Below are 26,210 nucleotides of genomic sequence, written 5' to 3'. Positions count from 1 at the left end.
CACGTGAAATGGCACAGGTTCTTCTTGGTATACTGAGAGAAGGTAGTTTCCACACAGCCATTTTATGTGGATAGATGGATTTAAAAAAAAATTCCCTCAAAAAGGCTTTCTTCTTAAAAAAGAAAAAGTACCCCTTCATTTTTTAATCAGTCACTGGATTACCATTGTATGCTACAGATTTGCAAGATTAGCCAGTTCAGCAAAATTTTCACTTTCCCCAACTTGCAGTAACACATCTCGCTAACATTCTGTTCGTAGCGGCCTCCAAGAAGGCGAACAGAATGTTGGGCATTATCAAAAAAGGTATCGCTACCAGAACCAAAGAAGTTATCCTGCCGCTGTATCGGGCGATGGTGCACCCGCACCTGGAGTACTGCGCCGTACCTCAAGAAGGATATGGCGATACTCGAGAGGGTTCAAAGAAGAGCAACAAAAATGATAAAAGGCACGGAAAACCTTTCATATGCGGAGAGGCTTTTTTTCCTTGGAAAAGCGTTGACTTGGAGGGGACATGATAGAAACTTACAAGATCATAAAGGGTATAGACAAGGTAGAAAGGGACAGATTCTTCAGACTTGCGGGGGTAACAATAACAAGAGGGCACTCGAGGAAATTGAAGGGAGACAGATTCAGAACAAACACTAGGAAGTTCTTCACTCAGAGGGTGGTGGAACCTGGAACGCGCTTCCAGAGGAGGTGGTAGAGCAGAGTACGATTTTGGGGTTCAAAAAGGGATTGGACGAATTCCTGAAGGAAAGGGGAATTGAGGGGTATGGTTAGAAGGGATACTATACAAGGCAAAATGATGAATGTAAAAGATCACTAACAGGTCTTTGACCTGGAGGGCCGCCATGGGAGCGGGCTTCTGGGCACAATGGACCCCTGGTCTGACTCAGCAGAGGCAATGCTTATGTTCTTGTGTTCTAATGGTCCTCAAGGGTAGCAGACGGGTGAGGTTTTTAAGACATCCTTAATGAATATGTAGGAGAGGTTTGCACACAGTTGAGCTAGTATGCATGCACATTTATTTCATGCATATGTATAAGGGATATCCTGAAAACCCAAATTTTGTGGCCCTTAAGGATTGGAAAAAACACCCTCCCTACCCCCCCCCCCCCAGTAGGAGTAGTAATGAGTTATTTATTCAATTCATTTTCTATCTTGTTCTCCCCAAAGAGATCGTTTACAGGTTAACATACATAATATGCAGTTAACAGGTTACAATTTGCCATAGTACAGTACAAGTTTTTTTTTAATGCAAGTTTTATCCTAATTCAACACATACTAGAGATCTAATACCAATATAGTGTAAAGTTTACAAGTTGCCACAGTTACTATAAACTAATTATAGGAAATTAGTCCAAAGTTATATGGCTCTCGTGTCTAGGGAAAAGCACTAAATTACAAAGCTAGGGAACAAACATTTTTCTTGCTTATTTGCCAGACCTAGTGATGCAAATAATGCTTTTATTCAGAATTTTAGCATTTCATAGAAAAATAAAATGTGGCCATACAACAATGCTAAGGATTAGATATACTCTCACCAAGATATATATATCAAGCTCAATATATATCTCAAACTCCTCACCTCTAATGTATAATCCCCAGCTCCTCAGAAGTACCACCTGGGATCAAAAGCTTTCACAGCCCTGGGCTCTATGTACTACCTCCTCACTGGAGCCTTTATCAATTTTTACTCAGAAACTTTATTTTTCAATTTTTATTTAACAACCCTTCTAGCATATTTCAAGGGTACCTAGCTTTTAATTGTGGCCTTCTTTTTAGGGAAATAGGAGCCAACATGTTTCACCCACAATGATAAGGCTTATCATTCCCTTAGCAAGCTTTACACCGACATATATGACTGCTGAATGTTGATTTTTGAATCTCATAAATCATGAGATAGTAGGAGTTATCAAATGTCATCGGAGCCATATTTGACATTCCAATGTAATTGATTCCATTTACTATTAATAATTGAGATGGCTGTCTGCTATATTCCCCATAGCGGGCTAGGATGGATATCTGACATTCATTTTTTGTACAGGCAGTAGCAAAATTATAAAAAAGAGAAAGATTATAGCATTATTGTGTTCCCTGCTCAAGAATGTCCTGCATCTCATTACGGTATGCCAGGGAGCAACAAATAACCATAAGGAAACCTTTGTTCAAACACCCTTTGGAAGAGGTAAGGGTAATGGACTTGATATATCAATCAAAGCATTTTACATATATTCTATATGCAGGTACTTTTTTCTGTCCCTAGTGGGCTCAGTCTGAGTTCTGTCTTCAAAAGAGCCCTAGAAAGGACTGTTCCTGCCATAAGTATTATGGGAAGCCATGCCTTAATGTTGGACCTATGCCATTAAACATTAAGTTTCGACAGGTATTCAAGAAGACTTGATGGAAATGATGGGGCAAGATATGATGCTGAGATGACCTAAGACTACAATGAGGGGGATAAGTTAAAAGATAAATAGGCAGGCCAGAATGGAAAATGTTGTGGACCTGTTAACAGTAATAGTTTGTCGATAATGTGATTGAATGATGAACCAAAGTTCTGCGCTCAGAAGGGGTGTCACATGGTCAAATCTATTTGCATCCTTAATGAGTCCATAGGGGGAAAAAATGCTTAATTTGTGCAAAAATTTCAGAAATGTCCTCAACTGTGCCAAGTATTTGAGTCCCTGATGCTTCTTCAGTTATGGCTGCTGTTTTGCTGCCATCTGGTGGGGTAAGTAGGTAATTACCATAAAGTGAGTTGTTGTAGGATGTTACAAAGCAAAATGGTGATGCTTATATTTTATTTATCATAATTATCTTTTTTTTTTTTTTTTGCTTTTATTCTTAGTAACATCTAATTTTTAAAAGGTGGCTGGAAATCATTGCTATAGCACTGCTGTGTTTTTGAAACAATCACTGTGTGTCTCCTGATTGTTCTCTGCTGCTTCTTGGAGAAAGCCACACATCAAATTAATAATCTTAGATGAAACTGAGTATTCTCTGATCATTCAGTAACTTGTATTTTTAGAAAGGAATAAATAGGTTGGTTCCTCAGGTTCTATTTGACAGACTCCCATTCAGATTCCAGCCATTGCCTAGACTTATTTAGAAATATGCAAAACAAATTTGTTCCGATTTTTTTCTTGGTATGAGAAACCACTGAGAGAGTTGCTTGGAGAAGCCCTATGCTAAAACCTGCTGGGTCTAGACTCTTCCCAGCAGGCCAAGTGAAGCAAGCTCATTTGCATGTTGAGTCAAGTTGGAACAAATTTTGCCCTGAGAAAAGTAGGAGCTTACAGACAAGACCTGGAACCCAGTAAGACAAGTGAGGGAGAGTTCCTGGTGACCCTTGGTGGATGCATACTGGCAGCTGGCTAACCCACAGTAAGCTCAATTGACTGGTGGTGACCAGAAGAGACCCGAGTGACAGGAAGAGAGACAAGAGATAACCAGAGTTGACCAGTCAGCAGCCTCTGCCAACCACAATGAAGTGATCGACAAAGGTGGGTCTGGTCATAGCAGACTGATTTCTCTCTGAGGAGAAAAAGCATCAAATGGGAACCACTGGTGGACTCCCAGAAGATGCTGATGCCATCACTGCACATGAAATTGGACCTACTACTAATAATCATTTCTATAGTGCTACAAGACATACACTACATTGTATATAAAAACATAGAAGAGGTGGTTTGTAAATTCAGTTTGTAAACTCTCAAAAGAGTTTACAAACTGAATTAGAAGGTGCATCAATACACAGTGCTCAGGTGGGGGAATTACTGAGGGAATAAGACAAGTCGGATATTGGTGCCAGAAGGTGGGTTGGAGTTTGGAATTGAAAGCTTCTTCAAAGAAGTGGGCTCTCAGACCACCGACCCTAAAGTGCTATAAAGTACAAATGAACGTACTAGCACTGGTTGTTGGCCGAGACCATCATGACGCTTAAAAGACCCGTACACCGCCCTCGACATAGTAAAGATTCACTCTGAGCATACTCTGCCATATAGCTTTGTTAAATCAATCACTTATCTTAGATCAGGGATGTCAAAGTCCCTCCTCGAGGGCCGCAATCCAGTCAGGTTTTCAGGATTTCCCCAATGAATATGCATGAGATCTATTTGCATGCACTGCTTTCATTCTATGCTAATAGATCTCATGCATATTTATTGGGGAAATCCTGAAAACCCGACCGGATTGCGGCCCTCAAGGAGGGACTTTGACACCTCTGACTTAGAGAAAAAGTTAGAACACTCCTTAAACTAACCTTTTGTAATCCGCCTTGAACCGCAAGGTAATGGCGGAATAGAAATCCCTGATGTAATGTAATGTAATGTAATTCTTTGAAATATTTATATCCCAGTTCTCATTTTTCTGGCCCCGTTTCTTCCCACCTCCAGCCACAGGATTCTTGATGGCTGGTGTCCCCATTGCTCCTGTTGCCAGCCTTTGTTTTGGGGAGGGAGTGTTCTAGTACTTCTGTTATTGATTAGAATCTGCCCACACAAAAGAGAATCTTTCCTTGCAAAGAAATACAAAGTAGCCAGTTGGCTGGTTCAGGCTGTAAACTTGTAACTATTCAACACACAAGATGTAACAATTTTAGTTGGGAGACAAATTGTGTTACTTTGATAAGGGCGAGGTATTTTTTTTTTTTTTACTAATGATGGCTCGACAATATGCGAGCAGTGCATGAATGCTGGTATGCATCAAAGTCAGGTCTCGCTGGTGTTGCCAGTTGTGCAGTTCCCCCCCTCCCCCCCTCCCCCCAATTGGGCTGGTTTTTAAGCCTGACGGCGAAAATAAAGGATTTGGGCAGGAGGTGGGGTTTTGGGGCTATTTTTTTTTTTTTTTTCCTGTAACTGGCTATTTTGGAGGGTAACCGGGGGGGGGGGGGGGGGAGGGAATTCCATTGGTTCTGCTGCAGCACAAAGGGCCAATCACAAATGCCCTTAGGAACTCTAAAGGTTGTTTGTGATTGGTCCATTGTGCCCCAGTTGAACCAATGAAAATTCAAAAATCGCAAGACCAGTCCGGCGGGGAGATTCCCTTGCAGCGATCAGCTCAACGGTACCCTGATTCTCTAACCGGTGTCTGTGACATGGACAATTCTAAATAGGATGCCCGTGTGCAATTTTCTAAAGCCGCGAGACTGGGCGTCCTATACTAAATCCGGCCCGTTATGTCAAGCAGTTTGAAGAGCTTTTAATTTGGGGAAGGACTTTTAAGTTAAGAGCTTGTTTTTATTGTTTTGTTTTGGTTTTTTTCCTGAATGTTTTGTATTTGAATTTTGGTCTTTTATACCCCATTATGGACTGTTTGGGATAGGTGCAATGTATAAATAAACAGTTTGTATTTGTATGACATATTTATTTGATAAATTAGAGGTGTTTCCAGTGGCAATTGTTTGGGCTACTTTTTGCCATCCAGCAACCCTGTGTCTCGCTGAGCTCTTGAAGCCTTTTCCTCCTCCGAGCTAAAATTGTTGCATCTTTTGTGTTGAATAGTTACAAGTTTACAGCCTGAACCAGATTGATAGAATCTGGCCAAGTGAACGATGGTCAATGCCACCCTAACTCCCTGCCGTGGAGGACTGTTTGATTTCATGAGTTGGTACTAATAAATCCTTACTAAATTACTCTGTATTGGTCGAGCCGTGACACTTTCAATTACTCTATAGTGGGAACACAATGAGCCTCGTAACAGATGAATAAGCTCAAGAAAACATCTGACTCGAGCGAGACACAAAAGGTGTTAGAAGTTTGTCCTTTGCCAGAAAGAACGCCATAATTATGATTCCATTGTGGCATTATTTAGGTGCTGTTGTCATTCCTTATATTTCCTTACGCTATTCTACACAGCTCTAAGAGCTGTGGTTAGTTTTGGGGTTTTTTTTATTTATTTATTGAAATTTATTAATGTATCCAAACAAGTATACAGGATATGGGAATTTACACAAAAAAATATAGAAATATTATTTCTTAATACAACTTAAATCAGTCATAGAAAATCAGAAATCCCATCAAGCCCACATCATTGAGGAGAAATAATTATATTACATAATAACATAAAATTTAGTAATCAATAAGGGATAATACCCTTAATTTTATAGAGGCATTTAACTATTTAAACTCCTATTTTCATTGAAATTATCATAACCAAGAAAGGAAAATTCTACCCCAACTTACAAAAAGGGGGGTTACTAAGAATGTTCAAGAAAATACTCTAATTGAATAGGATTAAAAAAAAAAAATACATAATCCTTATCCTGAAAAGTTATCAAACACTTCACTTTATGTGAAGAAAATCAATAAAAACAAGAGAAAAAGGAAGCCGATATGGTTCTCCAACCTAGTGGCTGAGAAAATAAAGGCGAAAGAGTTGGCGTTCATGAAATATAAAAAAACCCAAGAAGAGGAGAGCAGAAAGGACTACAGGGTGAAACTGAAAGAAGCCAAGAGAGAGATACGTTTGGCAAAGGCACAGGCGGAAGAACAAATGGCTAAAAATGTAAAAAAAGGGAGATAAAAATTTTTTCAGATATATTAGTGAAAGGAGGAAGATAAAAAATGGAATTGCTAGGCTGAAAGATGCTGGGAACAAATATGTGGAGAGTGATGAGGAGAAAGCAAATGTGCTAAACAAATACTTCTGTTCTGTGTTCACAGAAGAAAATCCTGGAGAAGGACCGAGATTGTCTGGCAAAGTTACACGAGAAAATGGAGTAGATTCTGCGCCGTTCACGGAGGAGGGTGTTTATGAGCAACTTGAAAAACTGAAGGTGGACAAAGCGATGGGACCAGATGGGATCCATCCCAGGATACTAAGGGAGCTCAGAGAGGTTCTGGCGAGTCCTATTAAAGACTTGTTCAACAAATCTCTGGAGACGGGAGTGATTCCTGGGGATTGGAGGAGAGCGGATGTGGTCCCTATTCATAAAAGTGGTCACAGGGATGAAGCAGGAAACTACAGGCCGGTGAGCCTCACTTCAGTTGTTGGAAAAAATAATGGAAGTGTTGCTGAAAGAAAGGATAGTGTATTTCCTTGAATCTAATGGGTTACAGGATCCGAGGCAACATGGCTTTACAAAAGGTAAATCGTGCCAAACGAACCTGATTGAATTTTTTGATTGGGTGACCAGAGAGCTGGATCGAGGACATATGCTAGATGTAATTTACTTGGATTTCAGCAAAGCCTTTGATACAGTTCCTCATAAGAGGCTGTTGAACAAACTTGAAGGGCTGAAGTTAGGACCCAAAGTGGTGAACTGGGTCAGAAACTGGCTGTCGGACAGACGCCAGAGGGTGGTGGTTAATGGAAGTCGCTCGAAGGAAGGAAAGGTGACTAGTGGAGTCCCTCAGGGTTCGGTGCTGGGGCCAATCCTGTTCAATATGTATGTAAGTGACATTGCTGAAGGGTTAGAAGGAAAAGTGTGCCTTTTTGCAGATGATACCAAGATTTGTAACAGAGTAGACACCGAAGAGGGAGTGGAAAATATGAAAAAGGATCTGCAAAAGTTAGAGGAATGGTCTAATGCCTGGCAACTAAAATTCAATGCAAAGAAATGCAGAGTAATGCATTTGGGGATTAATAATAGGAAGGAACCGTATATGCTGGGAGGAGAGAAGCTGATATGCACGGACGGGGAGAGGGACCTTGGGGTGATAGTGTCCGAAGATCTAAAGGTGAAAAAAACAGTGTGACAAGGCAGTGGCTGCTGCCAGAAGGATTCTGGGCTGTATAAAGAGAGGCGTAGTCAGTAGAAGGAAGAAGGTGTTGATGCCCCTGTACAGGTCATTGGTGAGGCCCCACTTGGAGTATTGTGTTCAGTTTTGGAGACCGTATCTGGCGAAAGACGTAAGAAGACTTGAGGCGGTCCAGAGGAGGGCGACGAAAATGATAGGAGGCTTGCGCCAGAAGACGTATGAGGAGAGACTGGAAGCCCTGAATATGTATACCCTAGAGGAAAGGAGAGACAGGGGAGATATGATTCAGACGTTCAAATACTTAAAGGGTATTAACGTAGAACAAAATCTTTTCCAGAGAAAGGAAAATGGTAAAACCAGAGGACATAATTTGAGGTTGAGGGGTGGTAGATTCAGGGGCAATGTTAGGAAATTCTACTTTACGGAGAGGGTGGTGGATGCCTGGAATGCGCTCCCGAGAGAGGTGGTGGAGAGTAAAACTGTGAATGAGTTCAAAGAAGCGTGGGATGAACACAGAAGATTTAGAATCAGAAAATAATATTAAAGATTGAACTAGGCCAGTTACTGGGCAGACTTGTACGGTCTGTGTCTGTGCATGGCCGTTTGGAGGAGGATGGGCAGGGGAGGGCTTCAATGGCTGGGAGGGTGTAGATGGGCTGGAGTAAGTCTTAACAGAGATTTCGGCAGTTGGAACCCAAGCACAGTACCGGGTAAAGCTTTGGATTCTCGCCCAGAAATAGCTAAGAAGAAAAATAAAAATAATAATTTAAATTGAATCAGATTGGGCAGACTGGATGGACCATTCGGGTCTTTATCTGCCGTCATCTACTATGTTACTATGTCACTTACACGGAAATTTCAGAAAAAATGTGGCACCGGATTCCACTACCTTAGATTTCAAAGATAAAAAAGCTTTTCGTCTAAGTTGGGTTACTCTTGCCACATCTGGAAATATTTGGATTCTAGCCCCACAAAACATTGCCTGCCTGTTTTTAAAATATAGTTTCATTATCACTCTCATTTGTACATGAAACTAAGAGGGTAGGCTGTGGTTAACTAGTCCTTATACATGTTATTTTATCCTACTTTATCAGTCTAGTTCAAAGATAGATTACAAAGAGTAGAGGCCAGACCAACCTGTCCAGGAATTACAGAAATAACGAAAGAAACCCCATATTACAATGGTTAAACCTAAGTTAATTCAGATATCCTGAAACAGAAAAGATTGTAGTAGCTTCCTAAACAGAAAATAATGCCTAAAGGAAGCTGATTTCCAGAATTTAACTTCATAATTGATATTAAATAGAGAAAACTAATAGATTTCACCTTTTTAACTGTCAGAAATTTTAATTGAAAAGAATTTCTTGGTTGATATTTGGAAAGGGAACCCTGCAAGAACGTTACCAAATTAATCAAATAACTAAGAACATTACCCGTCCCGGATAAGGGCCAGGATATAAATAAATAAACCAAACCTGTTAAGATCTTAAAAGCTGTAACTCTAAAAAATGAGGTTCAGTACTGTAGGAAGAAACAACATAAGTTTTGTTGTTTTGTTTTTTAAATCTTTATTGATTTTCAAATTTTGACAGTGCAATACAATTAATTGAACATAAAATACTGCATAAAACGCACTATTAACTACACAAGTAATACATAAAACAATCATTTTCTCCCATCCTTCTCCCAATTATGAATACAATATGACATATGTGATTACAATATTATAATTAAGTCATTTTAATCCTCAAAAACAGGACAGATACCGGACGACTGGAAGATAGCGAACGTCATGGTGATATTTATACGAGGAACGACTTAGGAGACTGGGGTTGTTCTCCCTTGAGAAGAGGAGACTGCGAGGGGATCTGATCGAGACTTTATGCGAGCCCAAGACCTAGTGTCGAAGGGCGTAATGTAATACGGGGCTGGTGAGCCTCCGTGTTAGGGATCGGTGGGGCGGTCGGGGGGCGGTCGAGTCGGCGTCGTGGCTGATTGGCCTGCAAAAGGCTAAAAAGCCGAATTTGAATTCCATTGGTGGGCCGGGGCGTGCACGGGGGAGCCGAGGGGATAAAAGGGGAGGGCTTGGAGGACCGTAACTGTTCGGGTCCTCCAACGCGGTTTTTCTCTGAGGCGGTTTCTGGTGCGCTGTGGGGCTTCCGTGCCTGTTGTCGGCGGCGGCATGGCGGCGAGGGCTGGTTCGGACGTGGCGGAGATTTCTTTCCGTGCGGGGGATTCCTTGCTGGAGGACTCTGAAGACCAGGTGGGTGCTGGGAGCGCAGCGGGGCGGGGCAGGCCGTCCCGCAGATCAAAGCGGGATGCTCTATCGGCCATTGCCATCGCTGCCTCTGTGGGCCGCGTGGCGGGGCGGAGTCTTGAGCCGGGGGGGTCCTCGGACGGGGTTGTGCCGCGGAAGGCCGCAGGCAAGTCTAAACACGGCGGGCGGGGCAAGTCGGGCGGGAGGCAGTCTGTCCGGCCAGAAAGCAGCAGCTCTGGGGCGTCTGGTCTGCTGCCGGGGGTGGGGAGTGTGGAACCTGTTGTGCTGCCGGCTTCCAGTGACCTGACTGAGCCGGTAGTGCTTCCGCTTCCCATTTCTGGTGGTGATGGTGCGGTGGGGCGGGTGTTTCCACCTTTTGGGGAGGGGTTTGCTCGTGCTGAGGAGAGAGTATCTCGTGAGTCTCCCCAGCCTTCCACCGGCTGGGGTGCCGGCTCCTGGGGTACCGGCCCTGGGGGGCCTTCTGGTGTGCATTATGGGGCTTTCCCGTGGGGGCCTGGGCAGCAAGGGTGGTGGTCTGGGCAACAGGGTTGGGGTCCCGGCATGTTTCCCCCTTACTGGGGTGGGGGTTTTGTTCCGGGGTGGTCGGGCGGGCCCCTGCCGAGTGGGGCCGGGGGTGCTGGTTGGGGGGCGCCTGGGGGTGGTTTCCCGGGCTCTGTTCCTGGCTGTGGTTTTTCTTCGCAGAGTCCATTGGTCGTTCCGGAGACTCGGTGGAGTGCCGCTGGCGGTGTTCCTGGTCCAGTGTCCGCCAGCGTTGGGACGGCATCTGATCGACGGCGCAGCGAGGGAGCTCCGGTTACTTCGGCGGCGGTGACGGTGGCTGTTGGCGGTGGCGCTGCTGGTCCCTCGGAGGATGTGGTGGTTGCTGACCGTGGCGGCACTGTGGTGGAGCGCCCATCGGGGTCCTCGGCGGAGGTTGTTTCCGGCGGCATCTCCGTTCCTGTGACAGATTCTTCTTCAGCGGGTAAGGTGGCGCCTGCTTTGGTTGCTGGGGGTAAATCTGGTGGTAAGAGGGGTAGAGGGAAACGGCGGCGCAGGCGAGATTCGTCTTCCTCTAGTCAGTCCTCTTCGTCCTCCTCTTCGTCCTCGGCCTCCTCCTCTTCGGCTCTCGGGCCTGGGGGGGTGGCTGTTCCTGCAGAGGGTGGCTCCGTTGCTCCGCAGGGTGACGGTCGGGGTGTGCCCGCTTTGGTGGCCCTGACTGAACTCTGGGAGCGGGTGCCGCGGACTTTGAGGCGTAAGATTCGGCGGCGTTCCTGTATCGATGTTTTTCGTCTTATGGAGGGTAGGGTGCATCGGCGGAACCGTAAGAAGTCGAAGCGGGAGGCGGGTTCCTCCAAGCCTTTTCCAGTCGGGAGGTCCATCCTTAATTGGATCCGTTCTTTTATGCGGCTGGCTAGCGTTTGGGGGCGTGCGCATCCTAGTGATTATGGACTGTTACTCGCTTATGCCGATTCGGTGCTTGACGCGTATCAGCGTTTTGGGGGCTGGACGTGGTTGAACTACGATGAGGCGTTTAGAGATAAAATGGAGGAGAATTCTCATATGTCTTGGGGAACGCAAGATGTTAACTTATGGCTGACTCATATGTCCTCCAAGTCTGGAGCGGTCCCTGGGAGCGGGGGACGCGTTCCAGTGGGTGTTTCGGGCGGCGGGCGGCCCTTTCGGTCTGGGACGGGGGTGGGGTCTGGAGGGGGAGCGGGCAGTGACGTTTGTTGGAAGTTCAACAGATCGAGTTGCTCATTCACGGATTGTAGATTTCGGCATGCCTGCTCCCAGTGCGGGCAGCCTCACCCCTTGCTTAAATGCCCCAAGAAACCGACTTCGGGGCCTGGGAGCCTTGGCAAGTAGCAGTGCCGTTCCCACGCCGGTTTCGGTTCATGCGATGAGTCCCTGGCTGCGTCTTTACCGGCCGGAGCGCGTTGGTACCTTATTGGAGCGTGGGTTCTCAGTTGGCTTTGAGATCCCTTTTCGGGGCATAGTGTCGGAGGCGCGGTCGCGCAATGCATCGTCGGTTACTCAGTTGCGTTCGGTAGTGCGTCGTAAATTGGGGGAGGAATTGCGTTTAGGGCGGATTGCTGGTCCTTTCCGTGAGCGGCCGTTTCCGGTCATGATGGTTTCTCCGCTGGCGGTTGTTCCTAAGAAGGACCAGGGCAAGTTCCGCCTTATTCACAATTTATCTCGTCCTGCTGGGTGTTCTGTTAATGATGGTATTCCGCGTGACCTGTGTTCGGTTCGGTATTCTTCTGTGGATTGTGCCGTTCGTCTTATCCTTAGGGCTGGCCGTGGGTCCCTGTTGGCGAAGGTGGATATTCAATCCGCTTTCCGGTTATTGCCCGTTAATCCTCAGTCTTACCATTTGTTGGGGTTTCGTTTCGAGGGTGCATACTTTTATGATCGTTGTCTGCCCATGGGGTGTTCTATCTCGTGTGCCTACTTCGAGATGTTCAGCACGTTTCTTCATTGGGTGGTGGTGCAGCGTGCCGGGCTGGATGCCGTGGTGCACTATCTCGATGATTTTTTGTTTATCGGCCCTCGGGATACGGACGAATGCGGGCGACTAAAGAGGGTTTTCGAGGCTATGGCCGCTGAATTTGGGATTCCTTTGGCGATTGACAAGTCTGAGGGTCCGGCTACGTCCCTGGTCTTTCTGGGGATTGAGTTGGATTCGGAGGCTATGGTGACTCGTTTGCCGGTGGGTAAGGTGCGGCAGTTGCTCGATCTCATTGAGAGCGTCTTATCTGCCCGTAAGTCTACTTTGCATGTGGTGCAGTCGCTTATTGGATCCCTTAACTTTGCTTGTAGGGTGTTGCCAATGGGTCGCGTTTTTTCCCGTCGGCTGTCTGCGTCCACTGCTGGAGTACGGGATAAGCGGCATTTTTTGCGGCTGTCGGCTGGGGTCCGGGCGGACCTCCGCATGTGGGCTTGTTTTTTACGGGACTTTAATGGCTGCTTGCCTATGCAGGCTCCGGAGGTGGCTAACGGGGACTTGGAGTTGTTTTCTGACGCGGCGGGTGGGGTCGGTTTTGGCCTTTACTGTCAGGGTGCTTGGTGTGCGGAGCGGTGGCCTCAGGATTGGGTAGATAGGGGTATTACGCGTAACATCACACTTTTGGAATTGTTTCCCTTCATTGTGGCATGCGAACTGTGGCCTGACAAACTAAGGGATAGGCGTGTTCTCTTTTGGTGTGATAACCTCGGGGTTGTGGAGGTGGTCAACAGGCAGACGGCTCACTGCCTGTCAGTTGCTGTGCTGGTCCGGGCTTTGGTTCTGCGCTGTTTGCGTCTTAATGTCTTTATTAGGGCTCGGCATGTGCCCGGCTTGCAGAATGGCATTGCTGACGCTCTTTCCCGTTTCCATTTTTCACAGTTTCGTCGACTCGCGCCGGAGGCTCACGTGGATGGCTTGGAGATGCCGGAGCATTTGTGGAGCCTGGTCGAGAAGGAGTGTGGGAAATGCTCCGTCTGTCGGTAGCACCTGCGACTTGGGCGCATTACTCATCCGGCTTTCGCGTGGTCTCTACCTTTTTGTTCAGTCGGGGCTGGGTCCCAGGGCATGTGGCCGAGTCCTTTCTTGAGGATTTCGTGCTGGATTCAGGAAGAGCTGGTGTCTCCCAAAGGGTAGTACGGGGGCGGTTGGCGGGGTTTGCCTTTTTCTGTCGGGCGTTGGGTTGGAAGTGTCCTTCCTCGGGTTTCGTGGTTCAGCGTTTGCTTCGTGCTCTGGGTAGGGTTGTTCTTCCCAGGCCTGATTCGCGCTTGCCGATTCAGCATGGCTTACTCGTCCGGCTTTTGTTGGTCTTACCTGATCTGGCCCATTCGTCGTACGAGACGTCCCTTTTTCGGGCGGCCTTTTCGGTGGCCTTTTTTGGGGCGTTGCGTGTGGGGGAGTTGTTGGTGAGTGCAGCTGATAGGGCTAGAGGGCGTGGGCTGTTGGTGCACCATGTGCGGCTGGGTGTGGGCGAGGTGCATATCTGTGTGGCTAGTTCCAAGACGGATCAGGCCGGTCGTGGGCGGTGGTTGGTTCTTCATCGGGTGGTGGGTTGTGTCTCTTGTCCGGTGCGTTGCCTGAGCGATTTTTTGTCGGCGCGTGTTGCGGTTTCCCCTGTATTGTTTGTTCATGCGAATGGGTCCCCTCTTTCCAGATACCAGTTCCTGGCAGTGCTTCGTTTGGCCTTGGTGCGCTGTGGTGAGGAGCCCAGTCGATATGGCACTCATTCTTTTCGGATCGGTGCTGCCACCAGTGCTCGTGCCGCTGGTATGTCGGAAGAGGGCATCCGTCGGTTGGGTAGATGGGTGTCCGGGGCCTTCCGCTGTTATATTAGACCGTCGGACGCGGTTTCGGGACATGGGGAGAGTTCGGGGGGTCGGTAGTGGTATTGCGGGGTATGTGGGGTGTTTTTTCGTTTCTGTCTGTGGCACTTATGTTTTTGTTTTTTCAGGTGCTGGTCGGTGCAAGTCGGTGTGGATAATCGGCCATTCTTTTGTGCATTGGGCTGGAGAGCGGTCTCGGTTGCGTCCTGGAGGTCGTCACCTGGGACTTGGCCATCTGGGTGTTCGAGTATCCTGGTGGGGTCAGCGCGGCATGAGATGGTATCAGCTCTTGCCGTTCTTGGCTTCTTTGCGGGATTCCCCTCGTCGTCCGGACGTGCTCATCATTCATCTGGGGGGCAATGATGTCGATTCTTTGTCGGCTCGGCAGTTAGTTAACGTTATTAAGGACGACTTGCGGGTTCTTTTTGCTTGGTTTCCGGGCACGCGTGTGCTGTGGTCTGACGTTATTCCGAGGCTGCGGTGTCTTTCGTCTCGCCGGTGGACTAGGGGGTTGGCTAAGTTTAACCGCCAGGTTGGGAAGTGGGTGGAGTCACAGGGTGGTACGCAGTTGTTGCATGGGTGGGTTGATGTTGGTTGTGTTGGGCTTTACCACACGGATAGGGTCCATTTGTCTGACATTGGGTGTGATTTGCTCTTGGACGATTTTGCTGTGGGTTGTGAGCGCGTTTTGGGCTTGGGTTAGCCGCCGCTCTGTTGTTGGGGGGGGGGCCTGTGGGATCTCAGGCCTGTGGCGGATCCCCGAGCTACTCGGTCATTGGGGCTCATCGGGTGATGAGCGGTGGGCCGGCGGGGTGCCGTGCCTGGTGGGTCAGGTGACCCGAGAAAAAGGGGCATGAGGGACATGCCACCCCTCAGACCCTTGTTGAAGTGGCAGGGTCGAGGGCACTGAACACTTTGTTTTGGGTAGCTCGGGGGGAGCTCTTGGATTTATATTAATTGTTGTGGTAAAATATGTAAACAAGTTGTTTTGTATCAATAAACTGAGCTGCGGCTAATTACCCAAAAAATAGAGTTGTTGTGTCTTATTGAATAGTTTGGATGGGTACCTTTAGTAGGTTGTGCTATGGGAAAAGGAACTAAGGAGCTCATCCAGATCCAGTTATTAATGCGAGCCCAAGACCTAGTGTCGAAGGGCGTAATGTAATACGGGGCTGGTGAGCCTCCGTGTTAGGGATCGGTGGGGCGGTCGGGGGGCGGTCGAGTCGGCGTCGTGGCTGATTGGCCTGCAAAAGGCTAAAAAGCCGAATTTGAATTCCATTGGTGGGCCGGGGCGTGCACGGGGGAGCCGAGGGGATAAAAGGGGAGGGCTTGGAGGACCGTAACTGTTCGGGTCCTCCAACGCGGTTTTTTCCCTCCCACCCTCCCTTTGTTTTGCTTGGTTTTAGGGAGAAGCTCGGGGCGGATCCCCGAGCTACTCGGTCATTGGGGCTCATCGGGTGATGAGCGGTGGGCCGGCGGGGTGCCGTGCCTGGTGGGTCAGGTGACCCGAGAAAAAGGGGCATGAGGGACATGCCACCCCTCAGACCCTTGTTGAAGTGGCAGGGTCGAGGGCACTGAACACTTTGTTTTGGGTAGCTCGGGGGGAGCTCTTGGATTTATATTAATTGTTGTGGTAAAATATGTAAACAAGTTGTTTTGTATCAATAAACTGAGCTGCGGCTAATTACCCAAAAAATAGAGTTGTTGTGTCTTATTGAATAGTTTGGATGGGTACCTTTAGTAGGTTGTGCTATGGGAAAAGGAACTAAGGAGCTCATCCAGATCCAGTTATTACAAAATACTGAAAGGATTCGACAAAATGGAGCAGAGAAAGCAGTTATTTACAATGTCCAATGTGACACGGACAAGAGGGGGGACAGGTCCAGGACGAATATCAGGAAGTTCTGTTTCACGCAGCGAGTGGTGGACACCTGGAATGCTCTCCCAGAGGAAGTAATTCTAGGATTTAAGGGTAAACTAGATGCACATCTCCTTAAGAGTCACAATTAAAGCCAGAATGAAATTTCTTCCAGCTACATTAGCAACCTTTATTAAGTCTTAGACCCTCAGCGGCACCACTCAGAACTCAAACTTCTCATAGTTCTGAGCTTTACGTGTCAGCTCGTCACTGGGTCTATATTTACTTTCTCTTAACTAGCGCTTAATATTATAACTTCCACTCTATTTACTCTGCATTTATCAGCTAATACTTAGCTTGAGCTTGTGGCTAGATCTTCTTGGCTAAAGATGTCAGCGCTAGTTAGGGATGTCTCCTTAAGAGTGGCATAGAGTGATATGGGTAAGGGTAAATTAGATGCACATCTCCCTTGAGACTAAAACTATGCCAGGGTACACCTGGCAGGGCCTCCGCGTGTGCGGATCACCGGACTTGATGGACCGAGGGTCTGATCCGGAGATGGCAATTCTTAATATTTGCATGTCCTCTCCCTATAGGCTAAGGCTCTTTACACCTGCATTATGATGTCATAGAGTCTTATGGTTATAGAAACATAGAAAGGGTGAATTAGATGCACATCTCCCTTGAGAAGCATAACGGTGATATGGGGACTAAAACTAGGCCAGGGACCCAGGGTCTGATCCGGAGATGGCAATTCTTATGTTCTTAAAAACTAACATAAGTTTGCTAGATGCATAAGTACATAAGTACATAAGTACATAAGTAGTCGCCTCCGCCGGGGCAGACCAGAGGTCCATCCAGCCCAGCGGTCCGCTCACGCGGCGGCCCATCAGGCATATTGCCTGAGCAGCGGTCCCTGACTAATTTTATACCTACCTCTACACTTATCTCTAAATCTTCCACTGTTCTTATCTGTACCCCTCAATCCCTTTGTCCTCCAGGAACCTATCCAGGTCTTCCTTGAAACCCTGTACTGTGCTATTTCTTATCACGGCCTCCGGAAGGGTGTTCCATGTGTCCACCACCCTCTGTGTGAAAAAGAATTTCCTTGCGTTTGTTTTAAACCTGTCCCCCTTCAATTTCATCGAATGACCCCTTGTTCTTGTGGTTTCTTTCAATTTGAAAAATCTGTCCTTGTCAACCTTTTCGATGCCCCTCAGGATCTTGAAGGTCTCTATCATATCTCCTCTGAGTCTCCACTTTTCCAGGGAGAACAGCCCCAGCTTCTTCAGTCTGTCAGTGTATGTAAGGTTTTCCATACCCTTAATCAGTTTAGTTGCTCTTCTCTGGACTCCCTCAAGCATTGCCATGTCCTTTTTGAGGTACGGTGACCAGTACTGTACACAGTATTCCAGATGCGGGCGCACCATAGCCCGGTACAGTGGCAGGATGACTTCCTTCGTTCTGGTCGAGATACCCTTCTTAATGATACCTAACATTTGGTTTGCTTTCCTCGAGGCTGTGGCGCATTGTGCCGACGCCTTCAATGTCGTGTCCACCATCACTCCCAGGTCTCTTTCCAGCTTACTGACCCCTAGCATTGATCCCCCCATTTTGTAAGTGAACATCGGGTTCCTTCTCCCTATATGCATGACCTTGCATTTCCCTACATTGAAGCTCATTTGCCACTTTTTCGCCCATTCTTCCAGTGTCGTAAGATCCCTTTGGAGATCCTCGCAATCTACCGTGGTTTCAACCTTGCTGAATAGTTTGGTGTCATCTGCGAATTTGATGACCTCGCATTTTGTTCCCGCCTCCAGGTCGTCAATGAATATGTTAAACAGGAGCGGTCCCAGCACTGACCCTTGAGGAACCCCGCTCGTGACCCCTTGCCAGTCCGAGTAGTGGCCCTTTACACCAACCCTCTGCTTCCTGTCTGCCAGCCAGTTTTTGATCCATCGGTGGATTTCATATAATGCAAAAAAAAAAGAAAGAGCTTTAGTATGTATAATAGGATACAGTCTAACTCTGAAACAGAGAGATGATTTGGCATTTCCTCCCCCCCCCCCCCCAAGAAGATCTCTCCAAATGGAAACTGCATGGCAAACGCTCCTACAGCCATTTTCTTCCTCGAGTAGGGAACCAATTGCCCGCACAGATCAGGTCGCTGAAGAACCTTCCTCTTTGGCTAAAAAATGCTATCAGCAGACAGATTCCCTGTCTAGAAGCCTCCTTTTATATGCTCCTTGTATGTAACCCTTCATGTCCTTAACTTACTTTGTGAATCAAAGTTTCAAGTTTAATTAATATTTGATAAAAATCGCTTTTGTCATAGATTAGAAAGCGATGAACAATAAAAATTAAAATGGGGGCGACAAAACAATGTATGGGGAATCACAGGCTTACATTCGATGAGAGGGGAAGTGCAAGGAGGAACTACAATTTGGTATAGGAAAGAGAATAAAGAAGGGATGAAACAATAAAGGATTTATTACATCAGTGCTTGCCTGCATCAAGTGGGAATGTTGACTGAGCTTCAAAGGCAAATCAAAGGCACTCCTATATAGATAGCTTTTTAATTTTGATTTAAACTTTTTCAGGGTTCTTTCTTCTCTTACCAGAGCTGGTAGTAGGTTCCAGGTTTGGGGAGCAGTGGCAGAGAACAATGAATTACACCTAGTATTTATATAAAGAGTAGCCCGAGAGCCCGTCTCGAAGGGCGTATGATAACACAGGGCTGGGAGCCCTGTGTCGCCTTCGAGTCGGGGGGAGGGGTTAGAGGGACAAGAAAGGGAAAGATTAATTGGGTGGCAAGAAGCGCGCCAGAAAACTGGTGCGCGATTGGTTTAGGGGAAGAGGGGGGCGGCAACGGAGGAGGTTTTAAAGCCGGGACCTTGGAGGACTGGGTTTTTTCTGGTCCTCCAGGGCGGCTTTTTCCCCGCCCACCCACCCTCTATTAATGGCCTTAGTAGCTCGGGTAGGCGGATCTCCCGAGCTACTGGGTGCTTGGGCTCATCCGGCGATGAGCGGAGGGCCGGCTGGGAGCCGTGTCTTGGGGGGGATATTGACCTGGTTAAAGGGGCATGAGGTCATGCCACCCCTCAGACTCTTGCTGTTTATGGCGGGGTTGGGGGCCATTTATTGATGATTACACCGGGTAGCTCGGAAGGAGCTGGCAGATTTTGTTATATGAAGTTACTGTGTTAAGGATGTTAATTTATGCAAATGAATTTAGTTGCTATTTCAGTAATAAATTGAGCTGCGGCTATATTCCAAGCTGGTGTGTGGTTTCAGTTATTGGGACTAGATAAGGGGAGGTGGGGGTTGGGGAAGACAGTAGGGGCTATCCAGATCCCGCTGTTATTCGTAAGGATGGAATAGTGAGTAGGTTTTTGTCCTCAGATCGTAGGGAACCGAAAGGAATATGCAAGATGATAACTCAATCTAGAAATAACACAGATTTGAATTATAGAACTTTAAATGTGATACGTGCCTGTTTATAAGTTATTCTATGGTTGATAGGGAGCCAATGCATGTTTAATGAAGATGTGACATGATTAAATTTTCTTTTACCTGTGATAATTTTTATTGCAGTTTTTTTTTTTGTTGTTTTGTTTTTTGTTTTTTTGTAATATTCTAATTTCCTTCGGTGTGATGCCTTTGTAGAGTGACGTACAGTAATCCAATTTTGATATAATTAGCAAATGAATGAGTGTTCAGTGAGGGAGCATCTAAAAAAATTGACCAAAGGTCTCATCATATGCAGCCTGTGGAAACAGCTTTCGATGATGACCCATTCTGAGCTGAGAGGACGGGATAAAAATTAAAATAAATAAATTAGTCTTCACGGGCTCATCTCTGGAAAATGAGCTGTGAGAAATACCCAGCCCGTTCCAAACTGTAGCTCTATTTGCACTGTCAGAGACAGGTTGCTGGGCTCAATGAACCTTAGTTAGACCCAAAGATAATTTCTTTTAATCCCTGTGGGGTTATTTTATTCTGACATTCCTGAGACTGGTGACAGTAAAGCATTTCTTTTGTGTAGCAGCTTGAATGCCTTTAAAGATGGGGAGCAGTTTAAGTTGGGTTACTCTTTTTTTTATGTACAATAATTTTATTTCTCAGGGATATTCAAGGTTCTTATAATTTGCAGTTTCTAAGTAAATAGATATTTACAATTCAGAAGCAGGTTTGTGCGGCCAATAGGGATACTTTTCCTTATCAAGCTTGGTTTCAGGGAAGGCTTCATTAAGATCTTCAGTGGTCATCTGGTCAAAAGGAATCATGTTTTTAAACTTTTCCAGCTCTTTCTCATACTTTGCAATCTGGGTTTTAGAAGCCTCCACATAGGCAGCTGCTCTTGGGTAGTAATCTTGGCCGTCTGAGTACAGTGGTGCCTCACACAACAAACTTAATTCGTTCCAGGAGCAAGTTTGTTATGCGAAAAGTTCGTTATGTGAAACGCGTTTTCCCATAACAATACATGTTAAAAAAAATAATTCGTTCTGTAGCATAAAATATGCTAAGATGACATAAAAAAAGATAAATTTATCTTGTTAGAGCTGTTAGCATGATATAGAGGGGATATATGTGAAGGTGAGGGGAGACAGGGGTTTTGTTGATCCTTGCTGTGTATTATAATCACCCCCCACATACTCCCCAGTACCTTTTTTAATTCCTCCCATCTTTCCCAGCCAGTGGCGTACAGGCCAGAAGCGCAGAGATCAGGAGCAATTCCTCTGCACGCCTGTGTGGGCCCATGCCGATCTCCGAATGGCTGCAGTTAGTTCTTGTGAGTCCCGCGAGAGCTGACTGCAGCCATTCAGAGATCAGCGCAGGCCCAGGCAGTAGCACAGAAGGCTTGCTCTTGATCTCTGTCTGCGCTTCTGGCTGGGAAATTTGCTAGACCACCAGTTCGAGTGAGCGGGTGAGATTAAAGTTGCAGCAGTGGTGGCTTTTTTAAAAAAATATGTGGCGGCGGGGGGAGGTTTAAAAATATGCGGTGGCGGCAGAGGCTTAAAAATATGCAGCAGCGGCGGCAGGGGGGTTTAGCGCCACTGCACAGGGAGCCAGGCGGAGAGAGGGCAGTTAAGCGATGCAGCTCGGGCGACTTCGTTGTGTGAAACGAAGTTCGTTGTGTGAAGCAAGACCTGAAGTTCGTTGTGCGCAGCGTTCGCTGTGCGAGGCGTCTGTTATGCGAGGCACCACTGTATCGATGGGCTCAGGAATTGTTACTGCACTGAACTTCTTTTCAAATTCATCAACCCTACCGGGCTTGGCAACGGCCTTCCTATAGAAAGCCCAATCAATAGCTGGTGGTTTTTCAGGCAGTGACTGCAATCTGGTTGCAATTGCATCACTTCGGGTTTTTAAGATTATTAAACACCGCCCTCTGGTTCAGAGGTACCCTCTCTGCAAACGCCACCCAGTCAATGGCCTTAGTTCACAGCTGCTCTACGACTTGCCATTTTTGTGCTCTTCCGTCAAATTCCCAGCTTGTAGCCTGGAAGTATTTGGATTCTAGCTCCACTAAACATTGCCTGTTTATTTTCAAATAGAGTTTCATTATCAGTACCTTATCACTCTCATTTGTACATGAAAATAAGAGGGTAGGTGCTGTTGTCATTCCTTATATTTCCTTACCTTATTCTACACAGCTCTAAGAGCTGTGGTTAGTTTTTTATTATTATTATTATTATTATGTATCTTAGGTAGGTATGCCACCCATAACTCTGTTGGCCTGATCCAATGCACCGTTGCTTCTGCTTCCAGGCCCAGTATGTGGACAGATTTAGTGAATTTTAGACTGTGCTATTAGTATGATGTTATGATCTAGTACCAATCCTGAGACTAACTTTAAAATAGTCTTGTCTATATAAGTCAGAAGTATGATCTAGTATAATTAGTAAGATAATTTGCTCATTTGAATTTTTAATAAAATTATTTTCTGCTGATATGTATTGTGTAATTCCTGTATGTCTTTATGTAACCCACCCAGAATTTGGATGGCATGGGATATCCATTTGAAAACAAATAAATAAATGCCATTTAGATGCTATATCGGTCATTCATAGAATCATGATGGCAGATAAAGGCCAAATGGCCCATCCAGTCTGCCCATCCGCAGTAACCATTATCTCTTTCTCTCTCCGAGAGATCCCACGTGCCTATCCCAGGATTTGTTGAATTCAGATACAGTCTCTGTCTCCACCACCTCTTCCAGGAGACTGTTCTATGCATCTACTACCCTTTCTGTAAAAAAGTCTTTCCTTAGATTACTCCGGAGCCTATCACCTCTTAATGTCATCCTATGCCTTCTCATTCCAGAACTTCCTTTCAAATGAAAGAGGCTCGACTCATGTACATTTACACCACGTAGATATTTAAATGTCTCAATCATATCTCCCCTCTCCCCCCTTTCCTCCAAAGTATACAGATTGATATCTTTAAGTCTGTCCTCATATGCCTTATGATGAAGACCACGCACCATTTTAGTAGCCTTCCTCTGGACCGACTCCTTCCTTTTTATATATTTTTGAAGGTGCAGCCTCCAGAATTGTACACAATATTCTAAATGAAGTCTACAGGGACATCAATACTTCCTTTTTCCTACTGGCCATATCTCCCCCATTGCACCCTTGGTTTCGCCATCACCTTTCCAACCCATTTGGCCACCTTAAGATCATCGCACACAATCGCACCCAAGCTCCGCTCTTCTGTCGTGCACATAAGTTCTTCATCCCCTAAACTGTACCGTTCCCTAGGGTTTTTTTGCAGCCCCAATGCATGACCTTGATCAGGGTCCACCACTCCTCCATCCCTATTCCTGCGTGTCCCACCTTTGTGTCCTTTCACTCTGTGTGCCACCTGCCGCTGAAGCCACGCAGCCCTTCTGGCGTACAAAGAAAAGGGTAGGGATTAAGCATTTCCCTTATTGGCTCTCAGCTTTGGGATGTGCAATCGCCACACGGCACTGGTACTTAATTGCATATCACAAAGTTGGAAGCCTACGAGGGAGAGTGCTCGCTCTCCAGCCTTTCTGTACACACCCGAAGGACTGAGTGGCTACAGCAGCAGTTGGCACATGGGGTGAAAGAACACGGAGTGATCTACCATCCTATGCAGCTAAATAGAGTGCCGATGCCAATGGGATCAATCAACATGTACAGTATGTACAATGCTTATAGCTGGAATGCCAAACCTGAGTCACTGCTCATTGAAATCCATGGGAATAAAATGGGATTGGCTCTTAATTGTGCAGATAAACAGATTGTGTGCTTATTCTACCTGTGCTTAAACAGAATGGACTGTACTCTAAATTTCTCATTTTTTGAATGTGCAGGAAGTTTTGTTGTTGTTTTATTTTTGAGGGGGGGGGAGGTGAGGCAGTGGGTAGGAAGAGGTTGTTTGCAATTTCCTGGCAATGCCAAGGTTTCACAAGGACATCTTAGAAACTGTTTCCGACGAACTGCAGTGCTAAATTGTTAACTGTGGGTCCTCATGTCTATTGGATTCAACTTCCCAAATTATCATTTTTTTTTTTTCTGTACCCGAATTGGATCTTTGCCCAGAATAACCTATAAACTTCTGCATTGTAACTTAATAAGTCAGTTTTGCCTAAACGGGATCAAAAATTTCACATGATGTGACATGCTGAAAGTAGTACTTCCAAGTTCTTAAAACACGACTGCGTGCGTGCGTGCGTGTTTTCCTGGCGTTAATGTTCAGTTATTGGAAGAGGAAGAAGAACAAGAAGTGGAAACTAAAGCAGATGTTAGAACAGGATTTCCCACATCTGTCCTAGGGAGCTCACAGCCGGTCAGCTCCTCCGCTCAGCGCCATGCAGGAATGCTCTGCTCCGCCTGCCAAGGGCCACTTTGCCGCAAACCTGAACCTAGAGCAGAACGCGACGCCACACCCAGAGGAACCCCTGGCGAAACCCAGATGAGCCACGCGGTAGGGAAGCAGCCTCGGAGAATCCAGTGACTGTTTGGGTCCTCTTTATTACCCTCCCGTCGTCCCCCTTGCCACAGCCTCCCCAATCCTGAGTCTTCCCTGCGGCGGGAAGACCCAATACTTCCTACTACCCAAACCCCTCTCTAAACCAGCCCCCCCCCCCCGACAGGCGATCTCGCAGGCCTCCAGCTCCGTGTTAAATGTGCCCATCGAGACGGGCTCTCGGGCTTTATGTTCCCACATCTGTCCTTGGGAACTCGCTGACAGTCAGGGTGACAAGATGCCTATAATGAATATGCATGAGATAATTTGCATGTCGGTTGATTTTTAAGTGAAATCTGTTTTTATTAAGCAACAATCCATAACAAATGCAAACAGCAGACAAAAATGTTGTTATTTTGGCCCCCCCCCCCCCAACAAAAGAAAACAGGGCTCCCCACCCCCCAAGAGGACTGGACTCTTATGTCCTCTCAGGTTACAAAGAACCCCCAGCCCCCTCCCCCAGATCAGACAGGCGGACTGGAATACAACCACAGTCTATTCAAGATATGACTACGCACCCGGGGAGACAAACTGTCCAAATAGGGAGTCCAAATATGAACAAAGTCTCTGCTCCTTCACCGAGAGGAAGAAGCCAGGTTGGCCTCCCAGCTGAGAAGGTCATGTAATTTATTCCTCCAGTACCAGAAGGAGGGAGGAACATCCGCCAACCAGAAATTCAGTATACACTTTTTCTCCAAAATATAACATTTGCTCATAAACAATTTGCATGTTGGTTGATTTAATGCATTGGCTGTAGAGTCCCCAAGCAGTTTTGGAAAGCAATGTGTTAGAAGAAGTAACCTAGTATCACTTTTGTGTTTTCTGTAGATTTTTGAACGTAAGATAGCCATACTGGTTCAGACTGAAGGTCCTTCTAGTCCAGTATCCTGCTTCCAACGGTGACCAATCCAGGCCACATGTACCTGCCAGAATCACAAAAACAGTAAACTCTAATCCGGCACCCATGGGGATTGGTAAATGCCAGATAACTGTAGTTTCTGGTTGCAGGGAGTTATTCTAAGAATACTTTCCCACCTCACTCTCTTCTTCTCTCTATCATCCCCATACCCCCACTTGTAGGTCCTGCATCTGTTCCTCCCTTCCCACACTCCTTTCTGTTCTAGGTCACTTTCTCTCCCTTCCCCCCATCTCCCCCCCCCCCCCCCACACACACACACACTTACGGGCTCAGCATCCATCCATCTCCCTTCTCCTGCCTTTCACCCTACTGGACCCTCCCCATACACACATTTCTAGTGCACCTCACCCCCCCTTCCCCCGGGTGTGCCCTCTCTCCCTCCATGTGGGTCTGGCCTCCTTGACCCCTTCACTCGAAGCAGCAGCAGTCCTGACCTGCCAACCCCCCTCCCTTCCTCCCCTACCTGAAGCAGTAGCAGCAGCAGCAGCCAGGTTAGCAGAGGCAGTGCTGGGAACAGGCTGCTCACAGCCTGCCTAGGCAGGGCCTTTCCTCTGCTGCATCACTTCCTATATGATGCAGCAGAGGAAAGGCCCTGCTGGGGCTGGCCAGAAGCTGCCTGTTTACCGGCGATTCTTATGTTTGCTGGCGCAGTGGTTAAAGCTACAGCCTCAGCACCCTGAGGTTGTGGGTTCAAACCCACGCTGCTCCTTGTGACCCTGGGCAAGTTACTTAATCCCCCCATTGCCCCCAGGTACATTAGATAGATTGTGAGCCCACCAGGACAGAAAGGGGAAAATGTTTGAGTACCTGAATAAGTTTATGTAAACCGTTCTGAGCTCCCCCGGGAAAAGGGTATAGAAAATTGAATGAATGAATAAATAAATCATCTGGTGAGTGAGGGAGGAGAGAGGGAGAGGGGTTGTCGGGACTGGCTGTGTTGTTTTGGGAACGGAGGAAGGGAAGGGGTTGTCAGGATCAGCTCTGCTGCTTCAGGAAAAGGAAGAAAGGAGTGGGGGGGGGGGGGGTGAGAAGGGGCAAGAGAAATTGTCCAAGAAAGAAGGAAAGAAGATGCTGCTCCTACAAGTGGGGGGTTGGGGGGGGGATGATAGAGTGAAGTGGGAAGGAAGACACAACTATTTTTTACATTAA

At 46.7% G+C, this 26,210-nt stretch overlaps 1 protein-coding gene across 2 annotated transcripts in view; it reads left to right on the top strand.

Annotated features, from left to right (window-relative positions):
- Nucleotides 1–2,139: 2,139 nt before the first annotated feature.
- OVCH2 (ovochymase 2) overlaps nucleotides 2,140–26,210 on the top strand; it is a 94,496-nt gene continuing 70,425 nt past the window's right edge. The window contains exon 1 of one of the 2 annotated variants that reach the window (XM_033928240.1): nucleotides 2,140–2,188. The gene's annotated coding sequence lies outside the window, so the exon portion shown is untranslated. Of the gene's footprint in view, nucleotides 2,189–10,643; nucleotides 10,943–26,210 lie in introns of those variants that run through there. The other variant, XM_033928239.1, reaches the window with a different exon arrangement.

Source organism: Geotrypetes seraphini, chromosome 19 (genome assembly GCF_902459505.1).
Source record: "Geotrypetes seraphini chromosome 19, aGeoSer1.1, whole genome shotgun sequence".
NCBI classification, from domain to species: domain Eukaryota; kingdom Metazoa; phylum Chordata; class Amphibia; order Gymnophiona; family Dermophiidae; genus Geotrypetes; species Geotrypetes seraphini.
This window is presented reverse-complemented; position numbering and strand designations above follow the sequence as displayed.